This window comes from Lissotriton vulgaris, chromosome 1_1 (genome assembly GCF_964263255.1).
Source record: "Lissotriton vulgaris chromosome 1_1, aLisVul1.2, whole genome shotgun sequence".
NCBI lineage: Eukaryota > Metazoa > Chordata > Amphibia > Caudata > Salamandridae > Lissotriton > Lissotriton vulgaris.
This window is the reverse complement of record NC_141685.1, coordinates 1,855,709,156-1,855,721,165: the sequence shown is the minus strand read 5'-3', so window position 1 is coordinate 1,855,721,165 and position 12,010 is coordinate 1,855,709,156. Positions and strand designations below refer to the sequence as shown.

Genomic DNA, 12,010 nt, shown 5'->3' with positions numbered 1-12,010 from the left:
GCAAATCCTCTTTAAGAAATCGCAAATTACCACCAACTTGAAGGTGGTGGTAATTTGAGAATTCTTGCACTTTTTTGCATTTGTGAAGGTGGCATGTGGCGCACATACATTCCCTTAGGGCATGTATGTGCGCCATATGCACACACATGTAAATTTCAGGGGTGCACCAGGGTGTCCTTATGACACCCTTGCGCCCTTGAAATTATTCTCAATTTGCGATCCTCAAATTGCAAATCGCAAATTGAGAATAACTTCACATTCATTCCTATGGGCCTCCTGGCCCATAGAAATGAATGGGAAATTATTCCTTAATTGCGAATTCGCAAATTTCGAATTCGCAAATAAGGAATAATAAGAAATCGCTAAAAATTGCGATTTTTTTAGATACATACCATTTTGCAATTCTCAAATAGCAATTCTCCAAAAATCGCTATTTGAGAATCGCAGATAGATATTTTGATACATCTGCCCCCATGTTCTGTGTGATGACATGCATGGACATTCATGAAACCAGTTTGCTGTGACACAGGAGGAAACTGTGCTAGCTCTTTATGCATTTGTTACTTGAATCAAGTAACATTCTTTCAGCATAAATTATTGTTGCCCTCTTTTGAAAATAATATTGAGAACAAGCTTACTTTTATATGTATGAACTTATAACGGAAGGAGACAAATAGAAATGGCTTCCTTTTTTTCTGGTCAATCCATTTCCAGAAAGTAAAGCGAAATCAGCTGACTTTCCAAAAGACGTTACGAATGAGATGAGTAAACCGAGGAGCCTTACTTCAATAGAAATAGTGAACAGCTTGAGAGACTAAATAAACTTTATATAGCAAAAGGAATGACATACTGCAAGGCTAAAGTGTAAGTATCTGTGCCAATCTACTTATGGTTTATTTTTTATTTCCTCCCATTATTACATGGATTAACTTTTTTGCATAGCCTATTTTAACACTTTTCACTTTTGATTTGTTTTGCTTTTAACATTAGGATAAGCCATTGGGTGAGTACCTAATAAAATCTTGAAAATCCTTGAGACTTTATCATGAAAAGCCTTGCAATAGTTAGGCATTAGCCATTCACAAGTCGTTTATAAAATATAACTTGAAGAAGAAGATTGAATACTGTGTTAATAGGTCGCTGATATTACTTAGACACATTTTTCATGAAAAATAACCTAACTAACTAAGCTGAGATGTGAAGACAATAAAGGAGTTAATTCTTATAACCCTCTGATTTCCTCTTGGAGAATAGATTCTTTGAAAATGCTGGAAGTAGTTCCTAGAAAAAGAGCCTTATTATGAGTTTGGCGGTCCTCTTGTCTGCCTGCCGCAACTGCACCAATAGGAGGACCGCCAATCCCGTGCTGCACCTGACCGCCAGATTATGAGTGTAATCCTGGGTAGGCGGTGGTCTCACAGCTATAGGCTGTTAGGTTCATAGAAGCGCCTAACGTGCAGCCTGCTACAGTGACAGCACCTGTAGCATGTTCCTGCACTGTGTGGCATGCATGCCACACAGTGCAGGAACAGGGGTGTAATTACAGGGTGGCAGAAAATGTGCCCCCCTGCATGCACCTCCAGGCCCAGAAGCAGTGGTTCTTAGTTGCCTCTCTGCCACCCTTTTCATGGCGGGAACCAACATGAAATGGGAGGTAGTAATGCAACTCATAACATGCTCGGTGGTGCCAGCACGGCACTGCCAGCATATTATTGGGCATTTCCAGACCACCAGCAAATCGGGATCCTTGATTGTCTAATGGAAGTTTTCAGCTCAGATGAGTGAGTAATTCAGAAAATACTCGCACAGGTTCAAATGATCATTCTATTTGCAAATGAGATCTCAAGTCAATACATCCAGATCAGCAAAGAAGTGGCGAATTTGTAACCTTGGAAAAACCTGTCAAGTGGTTTACCATAGATCATGCTGATTTTTGTATCTTGAATATAGAAAATAATAGATATGAGCAGTGTTCGCACAGATTTAGGCGTTATAGCTATCTGAATATAAGTTCCTACTTCAAAAACGGATACATACATTTATTTTCATTCACTAATGTCAAACGACGATGCTCTTATGAGCTAAAAATATTCACTTCAGTGACAAAAACAACAAAACCCTTAACCTGAGGGCTGAAGCAGAACATAACAGTTAACTATGCATGAAAATTAAAAATAAAAAAAGAAATAAATAAATAAAAAAAATAAAAAAATAAAAAATTAAAAAAAAGAAAAATAAAAATAAAAATAAAAATAAATTAGCACTTGTATGAAAACGTGAATGAATTATACATATCAATGTATTTGCAGATGTGAAACGAGTATATCTTGTCTCCATGCTGAATGATTTGTATGCATGTTCTGACAAAATATTTCCAAGCACTTAGGAAATTACTTCTTACTAGTAAGGAACACTGAAGGCGAATAAATTTCACATAGCAAGACAATCCAAGATGAACATTAAGCAAATTGTTTTATGAAAATGAAATATTTGTTATCTGTGTGGCATATTGTCAATAAAAACATGACCAAAGTTATTTTGACACTGCACTCAAAACAAGATTGAATTAGGTTTTGTTGCGTAACACTATTACATCTACCAAGATCATGTTATCTGTTTGATAACATTTGTTCTGGACGTGAGTACATTTTCTTTCAGTTCATAGCTTCAAAATGATGCTCGAAGGGTAGAAGCATTTAGAACTGAGAGTATAACATATTTAAGGGAAAATAGGATACCACAGATGCTATGTAACGCCACATTAACCTTCAGGCATGGGCCATATAGTACCAAATCTTTATTCTTGGCACATTTAACTTCTATCCCAAAAAAGGTGAAAGCTTGGCATAAAACTGTAACTGAGAACTGTACATAGCAATATGTAAATTTACTATATCAATAACTGTATTTTGATATGAGAAATTAATCATTTAGAATTCCTACCCAAAGGTCTTCACTGACTCTCCATCCCTCAAAAAAGAAAGTATGAAGTGTTGCCATAAGAAAGTCACAAAGCATACTGATGCTTAAGCCATGTTCCTGGGTTGACAACAAGGTGCGCTCATCTCAACTACACTAAGACTGTTTCAGTAAGCATTGCTCCAGATAGAAAACTCAGTCTGCCCACATGGACACCAGAGACCATGCCCATTATGGTTGCTTATACTACCTGAGCTTGTCATGTGCTTACATCTGCAATACAAACCCAATAGAAAGGAATACCAATTTCGTACTATGCTCCACATCACAAGCCTTTCTCTAAAAGAACATCCACAAATAAAAACCTGTTTAAAATAAAATGTACCAATGAAAATACTCCCTCTCACGTCTGTAACCACTCAATGTCTAGCACTTTACTCCACATAATATCCACCAATGCACGCTAACTACAAATTGATATGCTGCTAGAGCAAATAGACTTAGATCTTTTTTGCATGTTGGAAAGCTGGCTAAAGGACGTATCACAAAAAATCATGGACTACTTCCTCCAACTTATCCACATTATCCTAAAATCAGAGAGACTAGGTAAAATTGGGGTTGGAGTGGCCATAATTGTCAAAGAGTCCCTCTCATCACCAATCCGATATGTTCTCCTGCAATTCATTTTCAAATAAGAATATGACACTGGTAGTAAAACCTTCCTGAACAAGTCTACCTTCACATAATCTATCAACCACCTACACCACTTTATTTGTGGAACACTTCTCTGAATACATCACTCTCACCAAGATGAAAACACAAAACATCTACATAGGAGACTTTAATATCGACTGACGGAACCCACATTCAAACTTTTGCCAAGAACTAGACGGTGTTATGAGAATGCATGCCCTCACTCAACTATCTACCCTACCAACACACAGCTAAGAAAACACCTATTGAGGACTGTGCTTGCCTCCCTCCTGTCGAAGTGGACTGGACCAACTATTTCATCTAGCAATCAGCTACTCATTGATGAACCTCCTATAAAAGAAGGCTCTCTGTACCAAAATCACAAATTGTTCACCATTGAGGTCTAACAGATCTAAATATAAACTGAAAACAACAAGAAAGCTGAAACCATGAAAGTATTTCTCCACTATGTAATGCAATAGCCAAACTGAAAGCAGACCTGCTAGACTCATTGAGGAGAAACATTAATTGACTAAATCTCTCAGATTCTGAGAGACGTTTACTGCCTCCCACTAGCTGCATGGATCAAATTGAAGATGGGACGCATCACCTACGAAGCTTTACACAACAACAGACCTTCCTATTTAGCCCAGATTTTGGAACCTTTTGTCCCTGAGCTTAAGACACAGCCATGATATAATGTCTTTCCGGAAAGGTTTCAAGACTTTACAAAGAATACCTCAACGTAGAGTAATCAAACTCTGTGTTAACACACATAGAACCATATTAATCAGCCACACGTTTCTTCTGGATGTCTCTAACCTCACTCATATTATCTTTCTTCAGTTGTTTTGCTACTGCTGACACTCTTATTCCATTGACTCCACCTCCCTCCCCTAATCCCCTCTCCCCAAAGCTCCCCTTTTCAGGTTGAGCCAGGGCAGGCATGCTGTATTTAGTATATGGAATTTTGGGGACTTCTGGCACGGCCACTGCTTTTGGTTGGTTACTTGGGATGCTTTTTAAAATTCCTTTTCTCTGGTTGGTTAATACTGTGCATCTGTCACACCTTTCAGTGCTTGGTTCCCTCCCAGCAGATATCACTAATTGATTATTTTGGTTGGCCAGCTCTGGAAATCTCTTGACTCCTTGCGCGCACCCACCAACATCACTCACAAATAGAGGGTCCATCCATGTTGTTATCTGGAGGGGGAACTTCTGGGCCCTTTTCCACAGGCCACTGGCATGCTGAAGGGCATCGTTTGATCCCTGAGGTAAGATTACGCTTAAACAAGCATTTGCAATGCAATATGACTCACATTACTGAAACACCAAAAGCTCAAACTTTCAGTAATATGAGACCTATTGCATTGGAAATGCTTGCTCTTTCTCTCATGCAAGTTATTTGATTCTCTGCAACGTGCTTTAATACCTGAGCAGGTTACAACGCACTAAATAAAAATCTTGAATACATATAAATAAATAAACAAATAAATAAATAAATACATAGCCAAAGAGTGTCTGCACCTAAGTGGGTTTCAGCATGTTCCATCATAACCAAAATATCGTCATTCACTCCCAGTAAAGCAAAAGTACACACATATTTGTTCACTCAGGGTAATGTTGAAACAGGTTCTGATTATCAAAAAGGAGAACAGTGAGGCTTGGCAATCAGGAACAGTTTAAGTTTAATTGAACAATAATGGCCATGAATAGCGGCCACATCTCTTACAGCTACACGCTGGAATTCAATTTGGGTTAGGTACATATCATGCTTTAAACTGTACAGTGGGTGCAATAAAGGGAAGCTTGTCCCCTGAAGCAGGAAATACTGGTACAGTGGGTCATAAATTATGTTTTTAGATGCTTGATCCCACTCTGATAGAAGGGGACATAAGTATCAACTGGAGGTTACATCCAGAGGTTGTCCAGGGGCTGGCTGTTTCATGTGTGTTATCTAGGGTGAAGCTTACTACTAGGCATTGTTTGGGCTTTATCTGATGAATGCAACTGACTGGCTGCTCTGTCATCATGTCCTTGCGATGAATGCAGGCTCTCTGCTGTGCATTTATTTGTGTTTATGAGTGTACACATCTGACTCTGTTCTTTAGGTATTACATCCTGGGATGATTTACTCCTGCAATCTTCCAGGTGTGTCTGAGGCTGATTCCATATCCGGTGTCTTTCTCACAGCATGCACTAGGGGTGAACAGAGGGCAGCTGTGTTATGTTGATCTGACAAAGGGTCACTCTGAAACTGTAACAAATGTTTTATGGTGAATTTGGGTAGTGTAGACAACTAATGTTCTGCAGTGTGCTGGACTCCTAAGAGCGGGATCTTTCTATAAATTAATCTGATGCTAACAGTTTATACACAGGTTGCAATAATAATGGCAGATTAGAAGGGAGTCCTTAGAGCACTATCTTTTAGCTCTACTGAGGGCTGCCTTATGTTGCTTGGCTGTTTCCAGGTTATGCTGCTTAATAACAGAAAAGGTGAGGAGGGTTCAGTGTTAATATATGTCTCCTTTCCCATCAAGGTTTTCGTTCCTTAGGCTGCGCCCCTTCATTTATAATACCTGCAGGGCTCATCAATTTGAAAACACGCAAACACGAGTAAGCATTGTAGTCGCTCCTCCTAGGCTTCCACAAACAGCGTTGTGCTCCTAGAAATGGATCCTTCATTCATTTTAAGATTGGTACAGTTTCCATATTTTGAAAAGTCTCTTCAAGAGACAAGGATTCCCATTCTAGAAGTTGCCATTTTAATGTGCCTTGATGGGGACCTTATGTCAGGCATGATGTGAAAGTATATGGAAAGGAAAGATGGGGAGGGCTAAGATTACGTTGTGGACCTACCTTCTCTAGACTAACAGATTATGCCACTTGATGGTCTATGGTTCTTGATGTTGTGACTCCTTCCTGCAAGTTTCATCTGACAGGTTTTAAGCACCCATTTGATAAAGGTGGTAGAATGATGCAGGCACAGACAGAATCTTGACTGTGTTTCTTAAGGCATCAAATGGTCTGTCCATATTACTCTACGACATTCTATGATGAGCTTCATTCTCCACTAATACAGATTTCAGTTGTGGTCATTTTGCAGCAACATCAAGTGCACTAAGACCTATGAGATGAGGTGCATGCATGTCCTTGCATTACAGCTCACCATTAGCTTGGCTTCTTGCATACATTTTTAAGGGATATGTCTGTCCACTGGAATATGACCACCTGAACAAAGTACCACTATTCCAAAAATTCTCATGTCCTCCACTGATGATATTTAAAATGTGTAAAAGTGCGGTCTTCCATTGTGCTCTTTTTGTGCTTACTTCTCCTGCAATGTGTAAGGAACAAAAGAAGGAAGGTAACCACTTTTTATATGAATAGCAACTAGTTCAGGGACCTTAAGTGTTTTTCTCCACTCTTAAATTGGCAAACAAGTCCATTAGTGATCAATTACAGCCATTAATACATTTGGCCTTTACCAATTTAAAATGACAAGTGTCTCGCTTTTGTGTGAGGAATGCATTGGAGTTGAGCCACTTAGGCATTTTTATAAAGTAAAGGATGGAATGAAGAAGGGGAAAAGAGGCAATGATTGTGTGATGAATTGGAGCATCTTTATTTCTCTTACATTCCCCTGCTTTCACTTGTATTTATGAGTTATCATACTTCCCGGGACATGCTTCTTCCTTCATCCTTCATCCTACTTGTACTAGGGTGATCATACAAGATCTTCTGAGGTTGCAAGCCTACTTTATAGCCCCTCATTTTAAAGAGAGGGTCTTAGCATGGAAAAAGTAGTTTTTTAAACTTTAGTTTAAAATAAAAGCAAAACCATGGTTTCTGTTGTGTGATATGGACCAGCATATCAAAGCAAGGACTGGGACAAGGATTGGAGAAAATCAGAGTAATGGCATTTACTGGTAAGTAATCCAAGAATTAGACATCCAACACATATCACAATAGTAGTTATGACACATTGTTTTGCCAAAAAGCAAGCAATTTATCACACTCAGTTACAATTAGAATCCTTAGGCATATGAAGGTATTCTCATAGCGCATGGAGGGTCAAACTAGGTATACGGCCTAACTAGCCACACGAAAACTAATATGTTTTTCAACAGTGGTCTCCCTTCCCTCTAATCCCATGCAGCGTAATGACCCTTAATTAGGAGTCTTTTCGCTCCTAGCGTAACCACCCCCGGGTTACAGCTTAATTCGCCCTGTAACCATTTTTGTTACTAGGGAACAAAGGAATGCAGGTATGGCAGGGCGTTAGTGTACCCTGACCACCCATTTCCTTTCCTGGTCCTGAAGAAAAACCAGCATTTTCCATTTCGGTTTGAAACATGTAGACCTTCCACTTATATTACAGATACACTTGGTCATAATTAAACCTATTATTGTATCTACACACACGTTTTTAATATTGTCCAGTGGTCTTAAGAATAAAAAAATTTCACCTGTAAGCCATACCAGGACAATTTTTAACACACTTACTTTTTTCTTGCACTCATCACTCATATACCAGCTCCACTGTATTCCAGGTGTCGCCGCACACCTTGATGGCACTCGGCTGTCAAGGTGGCCCCGATGATGAAGCATGTCACCGACCAGGTCGGAGAGTGAGGGGTTTATTAAAACTAAAGAAGGACTTTCTTCTTTTTTTCTCATTAGAAAATCATCCCACCAAAATCGCCCTTTGAGCCTTTTTCTGGTGGTACTCCTCCTTTCTGTTATATAGATACTTAGCCCAGGGGATCAGGAGTTCTTTTCCGTCCACTCCGGTGGATAAAATCCCTTTACTCTCTCCATTTGTTTATTGGGTATTCTCACAGCACAATAAAATAAACACCATGAGAAGTCAATGTAGAAAAATCCAATAAATGTAATAGGTAGAGTAAATGCTGAGTTTTGATGCTACATTCAACAGCTTCTGAATCACAGTTGAGCTTGAATAAAATCCAGAAGCCAGGAACAGGTGTTTAATACCTTCAATTCGGCACTTTTAACCCACGGTAAAGGGTATCTCAAATTCAGAGGGACATATGATTACAATATGGCACGTGATTTGTGGCAAGTCTATAGGTTTCTGCACTTACAAATTGCCAAACAAATCATTTATTATCCCAATCTTGGAAACATAGTCCATTCATTAGGAAATACCTCAATCAGTACACCCCAGAGCACTAAGGTGTGTTTTTAAATATTTTCTGACTTTTCCTTTCAGTCTTCAATTATTTCAGATAAAGATAAGACTTTTGAAAACTCAGAGATAAAAATGGCTTTAAGAATAGTGAGTGCACCTTTTTATATCAACTTTGCAAAGACATTTTTTTATGGGCAGTGAAATTATTCAAAACTCATATCTTACATGTTCGATTTTCCTAGACCATGAATTTCCTTTACAAATTGTTCATCCTCCTAATGTGAATAGTCTGATCTTCAAATGTCAGCAAAGTTTATCGAGAACTCCTTTACTTGGATATTCAGCCAACAAAAGGTTAAAAGGTAACACAGAAACATTTGCCAGGGGTCAGTTGTGTGGCTACTAAAGAATTAAGGGGCATTGATAATTATCGGTGACGGTGCTTAACGAGAAAATAGTTATCGCCCGCTCTCTCAGAAAATTATGGCCATGCTAGCGCTGTATTTACAACGCATAGCGCAATGGCAATAATTTCTCAACGATAGCAGTGTTTTCCATGGAACATCGCTGGTTTTCCAGTGATGTTTCATGGAAAACGGTGATAACCTTGCTGATACCATGTACAGTCATATCAGCATAATCCACCCCTAATTATAAGTATAGCTAAGTCTTCATTTTAGCAGACGTTAGTTTTTGGCGAAAACAACAGTTTTTCTCCAAAAACTAACGTCTGCTAAAATGAGTGGGCAGCCTTGTAAATATCGCGATGTGCACATCAGCATTGTTTAGAAGGTTGTACTGTCCAGTTACACCCACTTTGCATCTCATATCATTCTTTAAAAGCCAAAAAAGCTGAGATATGGCCCTTGTAAATTTGCCCCAAAGGAATGTTATCTCTGAATGGTTCACGCTGTCAAGTGCCATATATGGACACAGCCATCTTTTAAAGTGTTAGTGATTTAATTCACACAGAACTCACAATCATGATGAGTAACTTTGTGTGCGCCATGTAGTTGTTAAAAAATGCAAAGTTCAGCTTTATAAGTTTAAATGTACTCAGGGGGAAGGTTTCTATGGAAGCAACACCATGCCTAGTTTTCAATAACACATTTGTTTTGAATTTAAGAAGCACTTGCACTTAATTGAGTTATCTAATTTCAGAACAAACAGTAGGATAACAAAGGATGTTTACTTGGACCAAACAAAAACAACGCAGGATTCTACATAACGATCACTATTAGTCTAATGTAGCATATACACATATTAATAATAGTTTGCAATCTTAAAGTCACAGCAGAAACCGTTTAGGAAAACAAACTGCAGACTGTTGCCGTAAAAACTCTACCCGGAACATGATTCCTCAGTCTTTAATATGTACAGTAGCTGTAATCTAGCTCAACTGTAAAATGGGTTAAATATAAAAAAAATGCATGAATTACCCATTAATTGAGATAAACGGGCACAGGGTTCGATGCTTGTCAGCGATAATTCATGCAGATAAGAGTTTTCTACTTATGCATATTCAACAACCATCGCTGTTGGTTGAAGTTAATGATATCCTGAGATTATTTAATACACACAGGCACTGGCAAAGGACTGCAAAGTCACCAGACTCATTACTTTCTTTACAAACGTCTGCATGCCTTTTCAGAAAGCAGATGTCAGTCAGTTTTTCCCCTTTAAAAATAAGACTGGTTAACCTATCGGTTGTTGCATTTGAGAGGTAAAAATGAAAAATGACATCTGGGCCCATTAATATCTTCAATGTATAAACAGCGCAGCATGCCACATTCTTGAGAGCTGAAGGCTACAAAATCTCTCTGAAACATAAATAACAAAGCACTCAGAAGCATATTTGATGTTGATATTCATCTCTGAGAAAAACACTGCTGCCTTGGCTTCTTATGAAAATAGATGCAGACCGAATGGATCTCCTGTAATTGGTTTCAGATAGCGAGGTCAGAAGAAATATGATACAAAGGACTATTATGTGGAACAGGAGAAACGAGAATGTTTACACAGGCGCTCCCCAGTTACACTGACAAGAGGTGCACACTTGGCAGGCAGAGCGGAGCACCAAAACTGCCTGGAAAGCAGGAATATCTCTTCCACTGCTTCTTTTTCAGTTCCCTTTTTCAATAGTTTAGTTGCAACTAAAGTAGTGGCTTATGCATTAAAGCGTCATGAAGACCAGTGGGCCTGACTGACCACATGAGAAGTCAAAGCAATTTGTAAACATTTGAACGGTGGTCAAGTCCCCTAAACGTCCGAAGATGTGGTCTGCATTCCACTACTGCTAATTGCATGGGGCGGTGTCTGGGTGTTGCTGGCCTGGGCCAAGTGCACTTTCATCCGTGAGCAGCTGGCACAGGGGCGACCTTTACTGATTTCAGGAGCATTCTGTCCCTCGCCCACTGCTGGCGCCCTCTGTAGCTGTCTATTATTGCCTGACCATCGAACTACCTGTGCTTACTGCTGAGAAAGGGAGGGATAATAAATGTACGGGAAGAGGTAAAAACCTGGCACAAGTTCTTGCTTTACAAGTAAAATCACGTGTAAAACTCACATTTCGTAAAGTTTGAACCTCTGAAAAATATGTAACTGAAGACTCTGAAGACCAAGCCAATGACGAACAAGTATGACAAACCTGTTACAATGATTCACATTAAGTATTCTCTCTTTTACATTAGGACATCCTAACTCTACCTTATAGTCCACCACACTACAGAGAATTATTTCACCCTTTACTTTATGCTTCAAAGGAAGAGCACAGTGCCATTCCAAAGGCTAAAATAAATCATTTTTATCTCAAGCAGCTAATGTGCCAGGTTCTGTCCACTGAAATACATGGAAGAATCACTTATCAGAGTCTACCATGTTAAGCTCATTCGAGAGCATGTTAAAATGTGAGTCACTGTTCTTCTAGAAACGTTTAAGTCACCATTGGTCGCGTATTTAACATGTGTGCCTCTCTGGACGCCCAATGTCCCACTGATAGCCAGGGCCGGACTGGGAACCAGAACCGGCCCTGGCAAAGTGCTCGGTCCCCCTCCCCCCCCCCCCATACATTATAAAATTTGAATACTAGTTTTACGTATAAAGTTACTATAAAAATGTGTAAAAGATGGACATGAAGAAACATTTTTTAACTACTATACTGATGTTAATAGATGACATAAAGTGATACAGCAGTTTTAATAGAAGAGTCACAGGGTAACATTTCCAAAGGTTTCCTGAAAACAG

General features: G+C 39.1%; 1 protein-coding gene across 5 annotated transcripts in view; it reads right to left on the bottom strand.

The window, feature by feature from the left end:
* FOXP2 (forkhead box P2) overlaps nt 1-12,010 on the bottom strand; it is a 269,974-nt gene that overhangs the window by 181,528 nt on the left and 76,436 nt on the right. The window lies entirely within an intron of this gene.